At 43.3% G+C, this 15,054-nt stretch overlaps 1 long non-coding RNA gene across 6 annotated transcripts in view; it reads left to right on the top strand.

Moving 5' to 3' along the window:
• The first annotated feature begins 4 nt into the window (after nucleotides 1–4).
• Nucleotides 5–15,054, top strand: part of LOC120404917 — a 57,236-nt gene continuing 42,186 nt past the window's right edge. For 5 of the 6 annotated variants that reach the window (XR_005598255.1, XR_005598253.1, XR_005598252.1 and 2 more), the window contains exon 1: nucleotides 5–120. This is a non-coding gene — a long non-coding RNA (uncharacterized LOC120404917). Of the gene's footprint in view, nucleotides 231–15,054 lie in introns of all 6 variants that reach the window. The other variant, XR_005598256.1, reaches the window with a different exon arrangement.

Here is a 15,054-nt window from a genome sequence, read left to right as displayed (position 1 = left end):
CCAGGCTCCAACTGCCAATGCAGTGCTTCAAGGAATGCCACATCAGTTCCGAATACTTGAAGATTTGGAGCAAGGCAATGAATACACGCTTGTAAAGCAGAAACACTGGAAATGCATTAGGTAGGGAACATCTAACTTAACTGGATTCCTAACCAGTCCCTTCCTTTAGTCTTAACATCAGAGATCGGGATCATCATTTTGTGCAGGACAGTAACTGCTCACGCAGCCAGGTAGTTAAATGTGCAATTATTCATTTTTTTCATGAAAATCTAAATCTTGAATAAGTGATCTTCGTGTCATTCATGTGTGACTTTTGCTGAGATGAGATGGTTAAACCAATGGCAATCTCAACTTCTTATAGTTACAGAAGCAAGACAAATATGGGTACTGCTATCGAAGACATTTACCTTCAGATGCTTGTTTTCCATAAATGTGTGATATGGGGCAATAAAGAGCCTAATCTGTAGCTGGTCTAAGTTGCTATAGCTCCACTGAAGACATGAGCACTGTGCTGGTTTACATCACCTGACCGTCTGGCCCTTAAAATCAATTACAGAAAGATATTTGGCTTGGATGGATAGGGGAAGGAGGCAATTATCCACATTTCTCAGCAATTCTAAGAAAGAGTTTTTTCTTCTCTTTTTCAAAACTTAGAGATTTACATGAACTAATTAAAGGTAATCATTGGCACTGCTTACAGTTTAGACAGACAATTAAACAGCAAATTAATCAGATTTGGAATATAATCCCCAAACAATCTGCACTGTTAATTGTTCTTAAAACACTGGCCAAAATCAAAAGGTGAACCTCGGGAATATACAAAATTCCTTCTTTCCTCCACCCAAAGCAAAAATTAACAAAATGAGGACAAGACCTAAAATAGCTTTTTAGTTGAATGATTTGGGACAAAATTTGAGTTACAAACTAAAATTTCTTTTGGGAGAGGGTCACCAATTCCACACACACACACATACACCCCCCCCACACACCCCATGTTCACATATCCAGACATTTCTTATGGGATTATTAAGGATAAGGGAAGAAAAAGGACAATAAGATTGAATTTGAATCACCAAACTATTGCCATTTATATCCTCTCTTTTGCCATTCCAGAAGCAAAACTGGATCGGATCAATGCAATCCATCAGACAAGTCAAACGCACCTCGGTGATTCATTTTGGGCCCCTAAAATGACTTGGTATGGACTGGAAAGTCCTCTCTTGAAGTCAATGGAAAGATCATTGTCTTCAGTGGGCTTTTGATAAGGTCCACAATCTTCCTAGCTAGAGAAGCTTAGACTGCACCAGGTCCAGTGGTTAGGATGCTAGCCTAGGACTCAGAAGGCCAAGTTTGATTCCCTGCTCCACCACAGACGACCTGTGTGACCTTTGGTAAGGCATTTAGTCTCTGTGCCTCAGTTCTTCATCTGTATAATGGGGATAATAGCACTTCCCTACCTCGCGGGGTTGAGGATAAATATATTGAAAATTGTAGTCTGTGGGACATCATGACAATGGGGAGTCATATAAATGCTTAAATTATATCATTATTTTATCGAGTCATTTACCTTTTCTCTTTGTCAAAAATGGCTACATTGACCAATTTGTTACCCTTCCCTTACTACTTGTTGTACTGCATAAAAGGCAACAGCTTAGGAAAGAATTAAGTGAACCATCAGCCCCTTCCAAAACTTCCGGTCCTCAACTGAAATCCACCTTCAAACTCTTCCTGAGGAAGGACACCTTTAACGATAGCCTGGAGCTTTCTCCAGCAGACTCCCTGTCTCCTTCTACAGCAACCTACTTAAAGTGGCATTTTGATATAATGAGGAACACCTTAAATAGCTACAGCAATTAATTCAATTTCCCAAACATACTAATACGAACACTAAGTGACAGCATAAGAGCTCTTTAGTGTTTGGTTTCTTTTTAGGAAAAGTCTTTGGCGCGAGAGATCTCTCTGTGTCTTAGAAAAAAAGGAGCAGAAGGAGGTAGTACACTTCAAACATCCTGTGTCGTGATCAAAGGGAGTAAAACTCAACACTCTTCTCCACCTTTAAACGTAGTTCTCAAGGATATAGGTGTTAGCTGCCCTATTCCATCTGCCAGCTGTGACTCTGAGCAGAGTAAGAAAAGCACTTCAGATCTGCAGGTTCAATAACCACTTTCCGTTTTTTAATGAACCACTGGAGATGAACTGTGATCAGTTATTGCATAGCATGATTTGGGTTTCTCTACAAAGTACTAATTTTTATAGCTCAGCTACTCTACACCGCTACAATTACACAGCTTAAGATACTATTCACAAATGTTGCACAGTGTATACAGGAGGTGATTACTAAATAAATAGATTGAGATTATATTTTCTACCAGTCAATAATTCAAATGGAAAGTGATCATAGGAATTTGTATGTTTTGTATAAACTCAGTTATCTAAAAACCCGCACATGGGGAAAGAGTGTTTAGCTTCACTCTTAAATATTCTGATACTCTGGTTCCCGCTAACCATTTCCACAGCTGTAGGGCAGGTGCATTATCTGTGGTCAGACACAAAATAGTAATAGGTGGGATTTTAAAAAATGCCTACGTGATTTAGGTGCACAATACCCATTGAAAGTCAAGTATTATGATTATTAATGGTATGATTACACACATTTATGAGGTGACTATCACCAGGGCATCTGGGCATAGTTTCCCTGATTTGAATTAAGAGCAAATTATATGTGTATAGTGGGGCAAATTCTTTGCTGGTGTAAATTGGCACCACATTGATGTCAATGGCGTTTCACCACTTTATGCCATCAGAGAGTTTGGCCCATATAGCCTAAAATCCTTTACTCTCCTAAGTCATGCCATTGCCTTCAGGGACCATAATATAAACCCAAAGTAACATGGATTGCAGGTTAATTCCAGCCATGCTGAAATGTATCATACACTAGAAGGGTCAAGGATGTCTCCTCAGTAGAAATGCTGCTCACACCACTTGTTGCAGTGCAATAGTTGATGCTGCTGTTATCTCATCTTTCAGGTATGCAACTTTTTAGGGCAATGTGGAAAAAGTCTTGCTCTCCCTCATATTTTGTGTTGACCACAGCATATCAAAGTCAGGCTTCTTATTCCCATTTAAGTGACTATAGGGGTCTCCAGGGCAGGGTGAAACAAAGGATGAACAGCTTTATATAGAATATCAAAGTCTAAAGAACAATGGGAAATGTTAAAACAAAACTAAACAGGAACACTAGTTACCTAAAAAAACCTAAAGGAAAAGACATGAAAACAAATAGTAAATATATGCAAAATTGTCCTTACAAAATAAGGGAGGAAATGAGCTTAGCATCTGTTTCAGGCCAATCTAGTTCTTCAGACTCTTATACTAATCATGGCTCTTCCATCCTGATCATGTATTTTGGAAAACACCATCTTCACTGGGCTTTTGTATTACTGATGAACAGGGCCCTGACGGTTTTCACACTCATATTAGATCTCACACTGGCTTTACACTCTAGAGAAACTCCATTGACTTTAATGGAGTTTCTCCTGATTTACCCTGGTATGAGTGAGAACAGAGTAAAATCCTAGAACTCCATTCTTCCTTCCAAGATGCTTCCAGGTTCCTATATACAACCCCAGCATGAAGAAACTTGCACAAATACAGACGGATATCATCTTCCTTTCCAAATGTAAACGGATGGACATCATACCTAATGGACTAAAGGTAAAAAATCCACTGCTATCTACATACTACACAGACCACAGTGAGAGATTATGCCATACTCTATCTAAGAAACTGAGGAACCACCTGATCAGCATACTATACAGCAAACAGGAAAACATCAAAAAAGAGCTCTCCAACCTAGAGACTCTCATCAATAACCAAACTTCCATACAAACGGACTTCACTAAAATAAGACAGGAGATCTACATTACCCACTTCACCTCTCTAAAAAGGAAAAAGGACTGTAAGCTGTCTAAACTCCTACCTGCCACATGGGGCCACAACCGTGATACCCCTAACCCACCCAGCAATATCGTCAATCTATCCAGCCACACACTCAGCCCAGAAGAACAGTCTGTCCTATCTCGGGGACTCTCTTTCTGCCCTGCCACCCCCACCAACATGATACAGTTCTGCGGCGATCTGGAAGCCTACTTTCGCCGGCTCCGACTCAAAGAATACTTCCAGGACAACACTGAACAGCGCACTGATACACAGTTACCCTCCCACCAACAGCACAAGAAGAAGAACTCCACATGGACTCCTCCTGAGGGTCGAAATGACAGTTTGGACCTATACATTGAATGCTTCCGCCGACGTGCACAGGCAGAAATTGTGGAAAAACAACATCGCTTGCCTCACAACCTAAGTCGTGCAGAACGCAATGCCATCCACAGCCTCAGAAACCATCCTGACATTATAATCAAAGAGGCTGATAAAGGAGGTGCTGTTGTCATCATGAACAGGTCTGACTACCAAAAGGAGGCCATCAGACAACTCTCCAATACCAAATTTTACAAGCTACTTCCCTCAGATCCCACTGAGGAATACACTAAGAAACTGCACCATCTACTCAGGACACTCCCTACACTAACACCGAACAAATCAACATACCCTTAGAACCTCGACCAGGGTTATTCTATCTACTACCTAAGATCCACAAACCTGGTAATCCTGGACGCCCATCATCTCTGGCATTGGAACTCTCACTGAAGGACTGTCTGGATATGTGGACTCCCTACTCAGACCCTATGTTACCAGCACTCCCAGCTATCTCCGTGACACCACTGATTTCCTGAGGAAACTACAATGCATTGGTGACCTTCCAGAGAACACCATCCTAGCCACCATGGATGTAGAGGCTCTCTACACAAACATCCCACACCCTGATGGAATACAAGCTGTCAGGAACAGTATCCCTGATGATGCCACAGCACAACTGGTTGCTGAGCTCTGTGCCTTTATCCTCACACACAACTATTTCAAATTTAATGACAATATATATCTCCAGATCAGTGGCACCGCTATGGGCACCCGCATGGCCCCACAATATGCCAATATTTTTATGGCTGACCTGGAACAACGCTTCCTCAGCTCCTGTCCACTCACGCCCCTTCTCTACCTACGCTACATTGATGACATCTTCATCATCTGGACCCATGGGAAGGAGACTCTAGAAAAATTCCACCATGATTTCAACAGCTTCCACCCCTCCATCAACCTCAGCCTGGACCTATCTACACGGGAGGTCCACTTCCTAGACACCACGGTGCAAATAAGTGGTGGTCACATTAACACCACCCTATACCGAAAACCTACCGACCGCTATGCCTACCTTCATGCCTCCAGCTTCCATCCCGGGCACACCACAAGATCCATTGTCTACAGCCAAGCACTGAGGTACAACCGTATCTGCTCTAACCCGCAGACAGAGACCAACACTTAGAAAATCTCCACCAAGCATTCTCAAGACTACAGTACCCACATGAGGAAATAAGGAAACAGATCAACAGAGCCAGATGTGTACCCAGAAGCCTCCTACTGCAAGACAAGCCCAAGAAAGAAACCAACAGGACTCCACTGGCCATCACATACAGTCCCCAGCTCAAACCCCTCCACCGCATCATCAGGGATCTACAACCCATCCTGGACAATGATCCCACACTTTCACAGGCCTTGGGTGGCAGGCCAGTCCTCGCCCACAGACAACCTGCCAACCTGAAGCATATTCTCACCAGCAACTGCACACCGCACCATAGTAACTCTAGCTCAGGAACCAACCCATGCAACAAACCTCGATGCCAACTCTGCCCACATATCTACACCAGCAACACCATCACAGGACCTAACCAGATCAGCCACACCATCACCGGTTCATTCACCTGCACGTCCACCAATGTAATATATGCCATCATATGCCAGCAATGCCCCTCTGCTATGTACATCGGCCAAACTGGACAGTCTCTAAGGAAAAGGATAAATGGACACAAATCAGACATTAGGAATGGCAATATACAAAAACCTGTAGGAGAACACTTCAACCTCCCTGGCCACACAATAGCAGATTTTAAGGTGGCCATCCTCCAGCAAAAAAACTTTAGGACCAGACTCCAGAGAGAAACTGCTGAGCTCCAATTCATTTGCAAATTTAACACCATCAGTTTAGGACTAAACAAAGACTGTGAATGGCTTGCCAATTACAGAACCAGTTTCTCCTCCCTTGGTTTTCACACCTCAGCTGCTGGAACAGGGCCCCATCCTCCCTGATTGATCTAACCTCGTTATCTCTAGCCTGCTTCTTGCTTGCTTATATATACACACCTGCCCCTGGAAATTTCCACTGCTTGCATCCGAAGAAGTGGGTATTCACCCACGAAAGCTCATGCTGCAAAACATCTGTTAGTCTATAAGGTGCCACAGGATTCTTTGCTGCTTCACCACAATAGTGTCTTGTCTTGAACTGGCTTTTTAAATAGATTCACCATAGATAGAGTCATGTCTTCTCTCTATCAGTTTAAATCCCAAGAGAATTTGGGTCTAAAAGTCAAACCCGTGTCTTGGTGGGTTACTTACCCAGACAATCTATCAAAGTTATCTTTTGGAATGTCCCAGGTCATTCGTCTTCCATCACGTATTCAGAATGATAAGGCTGATTCTGGGGTAACGTGACCATATATTAAAATAGAGCATATATTAAAACTGTATAATCATTAAGTCATTTCTAAAGAATAATAAAATATCAGATCATTACAAAGTCGTAAAAATGTAATAAAAGTATGTTCTTAGGAAGATTTAAAAGGTAATTGTGGTCTTTAATGTTGTAATAATTACACAATGAAAATTACAAAATCACATGAGTAATTAAAGCAAAGGATCTCCAACCACGACAATCTTTTAGGTTTTCAAAGCTCTAGATTCCCCAATTAAACGTACAGTATATCCATATACGGCTAGCATTCATAGGTCAATTTACTATTCACTGGTCAGGCCAGGCTTCGTTTTGATCTCGGTAAGTATCAGTGCAAATCAGATTGTGAAGTCTCACAAGTTTAATTGTAAGGGATACTTTCTGAGTTGCCAACTTTGTTTGGAGCCCCCAGAAACTCGATCAACTGCTTGTACTAAAGGCTGGCCTTCTCTTCACATTTCAATGTCCTGCTGATCATAGGCACCAACTTTTCCCTGTGCTGGTGGGTGCTCAACCCTCCCACCTCCTGCCCCGCCCCAACTCCACCCCTGCCCCACCTCCTCCCACCCCTGCCCCGCCTCCATTCCAACCCTTTCCCCAAAGTCCTCGCCCCAACTCTGCCCCCTCCCTGCCCCATTGGACTCCTTACCCAAATCCCCACCCTGCCCCGCCTCTTCCTCAAGTGTGCCGTGTTCCCCACCTCCCCTGTCTCTCCCAGCACTTGCCGCCATGAAACAGCTGTCACCACTGAGAACAGCCTAGCTCCATCCTCTATGGAACCCCCTTCAGGTAGTTGAAGGCTGCTATCAAATCCCTCCTCACCCTTCTCTTCTGCAGACTAAATAAGCCCAGTTCCCTCAGCCTCTTCTCGTAAGTCATGTGCCCCAGCCTCCTAATCATTTTCGTTGCCCTCCACTGGACTCTCTCCAATTTGTCCACATCCTTTCTGTAATGGGGGGCCCAAAACTGGATGCAATTCTCCAGATACGGCCTCACCAGTGCCGAATAGAGGGGAATAATCACTTCCCTCGATCTGCTGGCAACACTCCTACTAATGCAGCCCAATATGCATTAGCCTTCTTGAAAACAAAGGCACCCTGTTGACTCATATCCAGATTCTCTTCCACTGTAAGTCCCAGGTTCCTTTCTGCAGAACTGCCGCTTAGCCAGTCGGTCCCCAGCCTGTAGCAGTGCATGGGATTCTTCCTTCCTAAGTGCAGGATTCTGCACATGTCCTTGTTGAACCTCATCAGATTTTTTTTGGCCCAATCCTCCAATTTGTCTAAGTCACTCTGGATCCTATCCCTATCCTCCGGCATATCTACCTCTCCCCTCAGTTTAGTGTCATCTGCAAATCCATCCCATCATCCAGATCATTAATGAAGATGTTGAACAAAACCGGCCTCAGGACCGACCCTTGGGGCAATCCACTTGATACCAGCTGACAACTAGACATTGAGCTGTTGATCACTACCCATTAAGCCCGATGATCTAGCCAGTTTTCTATCCACCGTATAGTCCATTCATCCAATCCATACTTTTTTAACTTGCTGGCAAGAATACTGTGAGAGACCATATCAAAAGCTTAGCTAAAGTCAAGATATATCACATCCACCACTTTCCTCATATCAGCAGAGCCAGTTATCTCATAGAAGGCAATCAGGTCGGTCAGGCATGTCTTGGTCTTGGTGAAGCCATGTTGACTGTTCCTGATCACCCTCCTTTCCTCCAAGTGCTTCAAAATGGATTCCAAAACGGACCCGCTCCATGATTCTTCCAGGGACTGAGATGAGGCTGAACTGTCTGTAGTTCCCTGGATCTTCCTTCTTCCCTTTTTTAAAGATGGGCACTACATTAGCCTTTTTCCAATCATCCGGGATCTCCCCCGATTGCTGCGAGTTTTAATGGCACTGCCCTACCTGCCAGGGGCATTGTGAAGAGAAATACTTTAGAGATTATAAGGTTCTCAGAAACTCTGGTGATGTGGGACAGATATAGATAGTTTTCATTTGTAGGAATGAATCCTGTCGCTTTTATAGTGCATTTTGGATGCTTTTGGGTATCCACTAAGAAGGGAATTCAAACACGGAAGACGAAGGGATAAAAATGTACTACAGGTCCTTCTCCCCAGCTTCAGTGACCCACATCAATAGACTGGAGTTTATTTTGAAGCTGAAGGGAGGATGTGAAGACACTTCCTGACCAGTTTGACCTAAGTTTGCAATATTGTATGTATCAAACAATACAATTATTGTGAGCTGTCTGGCCCGCTCCACAGAGATTTTCATTAACCAGTTTTCTTTTTACTCCAAGTAATACTTTTGAGGGAAAGAGCCTCTGTTTTATCCCTTGTAGTGCCAAGATGAAGAGTATTATATTTTTTCAGTATTCCAAGAGCCACTGTATGCCATCTATCTGAATGGCTTTCTGATTGTAGGTGAGGAAAAGAACAAGAATGAACAAAGGTAAGACCCCCTCCCCACCCCAAGAGAGCTCACTATGCATGTCTCCTCTGTGCAGGCTGCTGAATACTGCAGTTAACTTTAAAAACTAAAGGTGTGGTACACAGAAAGTATAGGCAGCACAGATTCAGAGATACAAATACTACCGATAGTGAGCATCATTCTGCTTAGCCCAATTTCTAATAAACTCTGGGGTGGATTATATAGCTCACTAGACAGGAGTTGCATTATTACATCTACCTCCACTGTCACCACTGCTTTCATTCACTAAGACTGGACCGCTTGCTGTGCCTATCTTCCTCATCCTGAAGAACAATATTGGCATTATCTGTTATTAAAAGGTGAGAGAGATGTGGAACTGTCAGTTCAAAGAATGGAAGGAGTCTGAATTTCTGAAATAGAATGGAGCTGAGTATATAAAATCCATCTTCCCTTGTAGGCGTGCCATTGCTACTTCCTCTCCACTTCTGTGTGTGAGGCAACTCCATTGTCTTCCCCACACAAACTTTCCAGTAGCCGATCACAGGCCAGGCCCACAGTAAAACCAATCCTCACCACCAGCCACTAGGGGTATAGCCACACTACCCACCTGATTGGTGGGTAGCGATCAATGTATCGGGGATCGATTTATCATGTCTCGTCTAGATGCGATAAATCGATCCCCGAACATGCTCCCGTCGACTCCGGAACTCCACCAGGGTGAGAGGCGGAAGCGGAGTCGACAGGGGAGCTGCGGCCGTTGATCCTGCACCGTGAGGATGGGAGATAAGTCGAAATAAGATACGCCGACTTCAGCTACTCTATTCCCATAGCTGAAGTTGCGTATCTTACATCAACCTCCCCCAACCCCCCCCAGTGTAGACCAGGCCTAGGAGAAATTTCACACAGTGCAAAGTAGATCCCCAAACCCTGCCTTCTGAGTACAAGCCCTAATATGCAGTTAAATTAAATTTTAACCTGAGATTTGGTATGATAACAACACAGATGACCCACATCACTCCTGAATATTATAGGCACCAGCTCCAGACTTTCTAGCATTTATTTAGGCAAAAAATTGTTATTCAAAATATGAGCTGCAGAAATATATATCATGCTTTAAAAAAAATAATCGGAGACACTTGACAGCACACATCCCTAGCTACAGAAATCCAGCATGATGCAGAATGTAGAGGGGAAGTGGGACTTTTAAATTTAAATTGACCAATTTTGTCAATGAATCAATATCTCCAGAATGAGGACAGAGTGCAGATGAAAGCAGTTTTAAGACTTATTTAAGGCTGTAAGAGCCTATTTGTTTGCACCTATTTCACATGGCTTCCCTTTAATATTTCATCTATATTCATTTTTATAGCTTTCCAAATTGTAAGTGTCACCTATTACAGGAAAAAGAAAAAAAAACATTAAAGGAACAGTGAGGACATGAGTTAAATCCACAAAAGCCAAGAACTTCCAAGATCAGGGTGAAACCATGTGTCAATATTCTTCTCTATAATGATTCAGGGGACTTAAGAGATACCAGGCTAAACTCAATGATAAAACATCCATTGACTTCAGAGAGGCAGGATCAGGTACATAAGGTGTACCCTTTCACAGGAGCTTTAATTATTTATTTGGCAGGCCAAACTACAACGTTCTTATCAATGATGTTCAAGGCAAGAAGACCTCCAGGAAGTTGAGTCATTTTGCAATCCTCAACAATGTGTGTCATGATTTGTGGCTGCCCATACTGACATAATGGATTGTCTTTAAGACCTTGTCTACACTACCGGGAAAAGTCGATCTAAGCTATGCAATTTGAATTACATAACTCAAGTTGAAGTAGCTTAGATCTATTTACTGCAGTGTCCAGACTATGCGATGTTGATGGGAGACGCTCTCCCATTGACTCCCCTTACTCTTCTTGATTCGGGTAGAGTACAGGAGTCAACGGGAGAGTGATCTGCGGTCGATTTAGCAGGTCTTCACTAAACCCACTAAATCGACCACTGATGCATCAATTGCCACGCATCCATCCCCGGTAAGTGTAGACAAGCCCTAAAATGCCACTGAAATTCTGCTGCAGCACAAATTCCATGTCCTGTATGAAACCAGTTTACAAAGCTTCATTGCCTTCATGGTAAATCAAACCCACGTTGAGCCTGAGTGGAGTCCAAGACAAGATAATTATTTATCACTTCCTCTGTTGACCATGAAGCCCACTGCATGTCCTCTACCATAAATCCCTCACCCAGTAAACTTAGCCACATTGAGCGACGTGAGGGCAGATGACCATGTGGTGGATTAAACAAGTCTTTAATTAATGGTAGAGGTGGCATATCACATAATTTCATCACGAGCTTTGCTGCGCTTTCCTCTCTGCAAACACTGGTTGGAGCAATATTGCAAAGAACCAATAACCATAATAGAGGAGTACATTTAAGTGTGCCTGAAATAATATGCATGGTGGAATTAAGTTGTACATTGAACATCTTTGTGTGAATGCCAATCCATTGTCCCCCAGGGAGCTTCAATGCCTAGGCACAATGATTTGGAGATGAGGATGGGTGGGAAGGCAACATAGCTTTTTGCAATACTGTCTCTTTGATCAAGAGTATTAGAAAAAAAGGCAAAGGAAATATCTCATGAGCTGTTCCTTACTAACTGATAGATTCATAAGACCTAGACACCCTGTGTTTTTGAGTTTGCTGTTTTGGAGAAGCAACCATGCAGGCAGGTGGGAGGCAGGGGAGGATCAGCAATGAGAGTAGCTAGCAGGTGTCAGGAGGACCCTGAGGACTGCTTGGTTAACTGACTCCCACTTAGCAGGTGCAGCTGAACTAGCCAGCCTCTGAGAGGAGCTGCGTGCCAGCTGTGCACAGTGAAGGAGAAGCATGCTGTCTGGTGGGGAGTGAAGCCCGTGGGGAAGAGCTAACGAGCCAGCCAAGGCGAAGTGGCTGTGTGAAGACAAAGGATTACTGTGTTGTGAGAGTGCTGTAAGCTTTTGGTCTCCAACTGCTCCTAACATGCCACTTTAGTGCTGTATCTGAACTAACAGGATAAAGATATTAGGTGTGAGGAGGTGGGTGAAACATTTCAGGGCCTATGTGCACTTGGTGGGTTGATCGGGCCCTACTCATGGAGGCCTATAAAAGATGTCAAAGAATCATAGAAATGTAGGGGTGTCAAGAAGTCATCTAGTCCAGCCCCCTGCACTGAGGCAGGACCAAGTAAACCTAGACCATACCTGACAGTTGTTTGACTAACCTGTTCTTTAAAATCTCTAATGCAGGGATTCCACACCCTCCCTTGGAAGCCTGTTCCAGTGCTTAACTATTCTTATAGTTAGAAAGATTTTCCTAATATCTAATCTAAATCTCCCTTGCTGCAGATTAACCCAATTACTTCTTGTTTTGTCAGTGGAAATTAGGGTTGCCAACTTTCTATTCACACAAAACCGAACATACTTGCCCTACCCCTGCCCTGCCCCGCCTCTCCTCTGATGCCCCGCCCAGGCCCCGCCCCATCTCCGAGGCCCTACCTCTGCTCACTCCATTCTCCTCTCCCCCCGTAGCTCACTCTCCCCACCCTCACTCACTTGCTCATTTTCACTGGGCTGGCTCAGGGGAGGGGTGAGGGCTCCGGCTGGAGGTGTGGGTTCTGGGGTGGGGCCAGAAATGAGATGTTCAGGGTGCAGGAGAGGGCTCTGGGATGGGGCAGGGGGTTGAGGTGCAGGGGAGATGAGGGCTCTGGCTGGGAGTGCAGACTCTGAAGTGGGGCTGGGGTTGAGGGGTATCCTATAGTGTGGCATGCAGCATTGGATACAGTACTGCATCTGAGGCCTCACCAGTTCTGAGAATAGTAGGTCAATTACCCACCATGTTTTATATATGATATTCCTATTAATACACCCCAGAATGATGTTAGCCTTTTTCTCGATTGCATCACATTACTGACTCATGTTCAGTTTGTGATCCACCCTAACCCCCAGATCCTTTTCAGCAGTATTACCATCTAGCCAGTTATTCCCTATTTTGTATTTGTGCATGTGATTTTTTTCCTTCTTAAGTGTAATATTTTTCACTCATCTTTATTGAATTTCTTCTTGATGATTTCAAACCAATTCTCTAATTTGTCAAGGTCATTTGAAGGATAGGATTAGAATTCAAAGTGCTTGCAATCCCTCCCAGCTTGGTGTCATGTGCAAATTTTGTAAGCATACTCTCCACTCCATTTTCCAAGTTATTAATGAAGATATTGGATAGTAACAAGATCCAGGACTGCCCTGTGCAGGACTCCACTAGATATGCTCTCCCAGTTTGACCGTTAGCCACTGATAACTATTCTTAGAGTACAGTCTTTCAATCAGTTGTGCACCCACCTTATGCTAAATTCATCTAGATTACATTTCCCTAGTTTCTTTATGAGAATGTCATGTGGGACTGCGTCAAAAACTTTACCACAATCAAGATATATCATATCTGCTGTTTCTCCCTCTATCCACTAGGCCAGTAACTCAGTCAAAGAAGGAAATTAAGTTGGTCAGAATGACTTATTCTTGATAAATCCATGTTAGCTACTACTTGTTATCTTATTATCAGCTAGGTGCTTGCAAATTGATTGTTTAGTAATTTGTTCCAGTACCTTTCCATGTATTGAAATTAGGCTGTTTGAGCTGTAGTTCCCTGGGTTCCTCTTTGTCCCCTTTTAAAGATAGGTCCTAGGTTTGCCCTTCTCTAGTCTTCTACGACTTCACCTGGCTTCTATGAGATCTAAGATTGCTTCAGCTACTTCCTTAAGTACCCTGGAGTGCATTTCATCAAGCCCTCCTGACTTGAATAGATCTAAGTTATCTGAATATTCTTTAACATGTTCTTTCTTTATTTTGGCTTGTGTTCCTTCCTTCTTGTTATTAATATTTACCTTGTTAGTGAAAACTGAAGAAAAATAGGAATTAAACACCTCAGCATTCTTGATATTGTACTATTCTCTTGTACTCATCCTTGGCAATTTGTCTATATTTCCACTTTCTGTAGGATTCCTTTTTCATTTTCAGATTATTAAAGAGCTTGTGATGAAGAACTTCTGATTCTTCCTGTCTGTCCTTTGCATCAGGATCATTTGCTGTTGTGCCTTTAATATTGTCTTTCTGAGAAACTGCCAGCTATCCTGAACTCCTTTTTCCTCTTAGATTTGCCCTACCAGTTCGAGTTTGTTAACGTTTGCTCTTTTTAAGTCAATTGTCCCAATTCTGTTGTTCTCCCCCATTTTTAACCTTAGAATCATGAAATCTCTCATTTCATGATCCCTTTCACCCAAATTACCTTCAATCTTCAGATTCATTACCAGTTCCTCTCCACTGATCAGAATCAACTCTAAAATGGCTGCCCCCCTGGTTACTTCTTTCAACTGAAACAAAAAGTTGTGCCCAATACATTTGAAGATCTTATTGGAAATTTTGTGTTAACCCTCTCGCTGCTCTGATGACCCTATTATAATTTTGTAACATAGTTACCTGCAAGCTTTTGTCACCTGCCCCCTTTGAATCTAGTTTAAAGTCCTCACTAGGTTGGTGAGTCAGTGTGCAAAGATTCATGATTCAAAGATTCCCAGGCCAGAAGGGAGCATTGTGGTCATTTAGTCTGTCCTCCCGAATAACAGAGGCCATAGAACTTCCCTGAAATACTTCCTAGATGCTCTTTTCCTTCTTGGTCAGGTGGATCCCATTTCAACCCAGTAATCCTCCTTCCCAGAAGCCAAGGAAGCCAAAACCCACCAATTGACACCATCTGCAAAGCCACGCATTCATCTCCAGGATGTACATGTCCCTGTCTTGGCCATTACCCTCAACCAAGAGGATGGACAAGAACACACCCGATGGCCCCAGATCCTTTACCCTCACTCCCAGAGCCCTGTAGTCACTGCTGATTTGTT

Source organism: Mauremys reevesii, linkage group 4 (genome assembly GCF_016161935.1).
Source record: "Mauremys reevesii isolate NIE-2019 linkage group 4, ASM1616193v1, whole genome shotgun sequence".
In the NCBI taxonomy this organism is placed as follows: domain Eukaryota; kingdom Metazoa; phylum Chordata; order Testudines; family Geoemydidae; genus Mauremys; species Mauremys reevesii.
The sequence above is the reverse complement of the archived record's forward strand: the minus strand, read 5'-3'. Positions and strand labels throughout refer to the sequence as shown.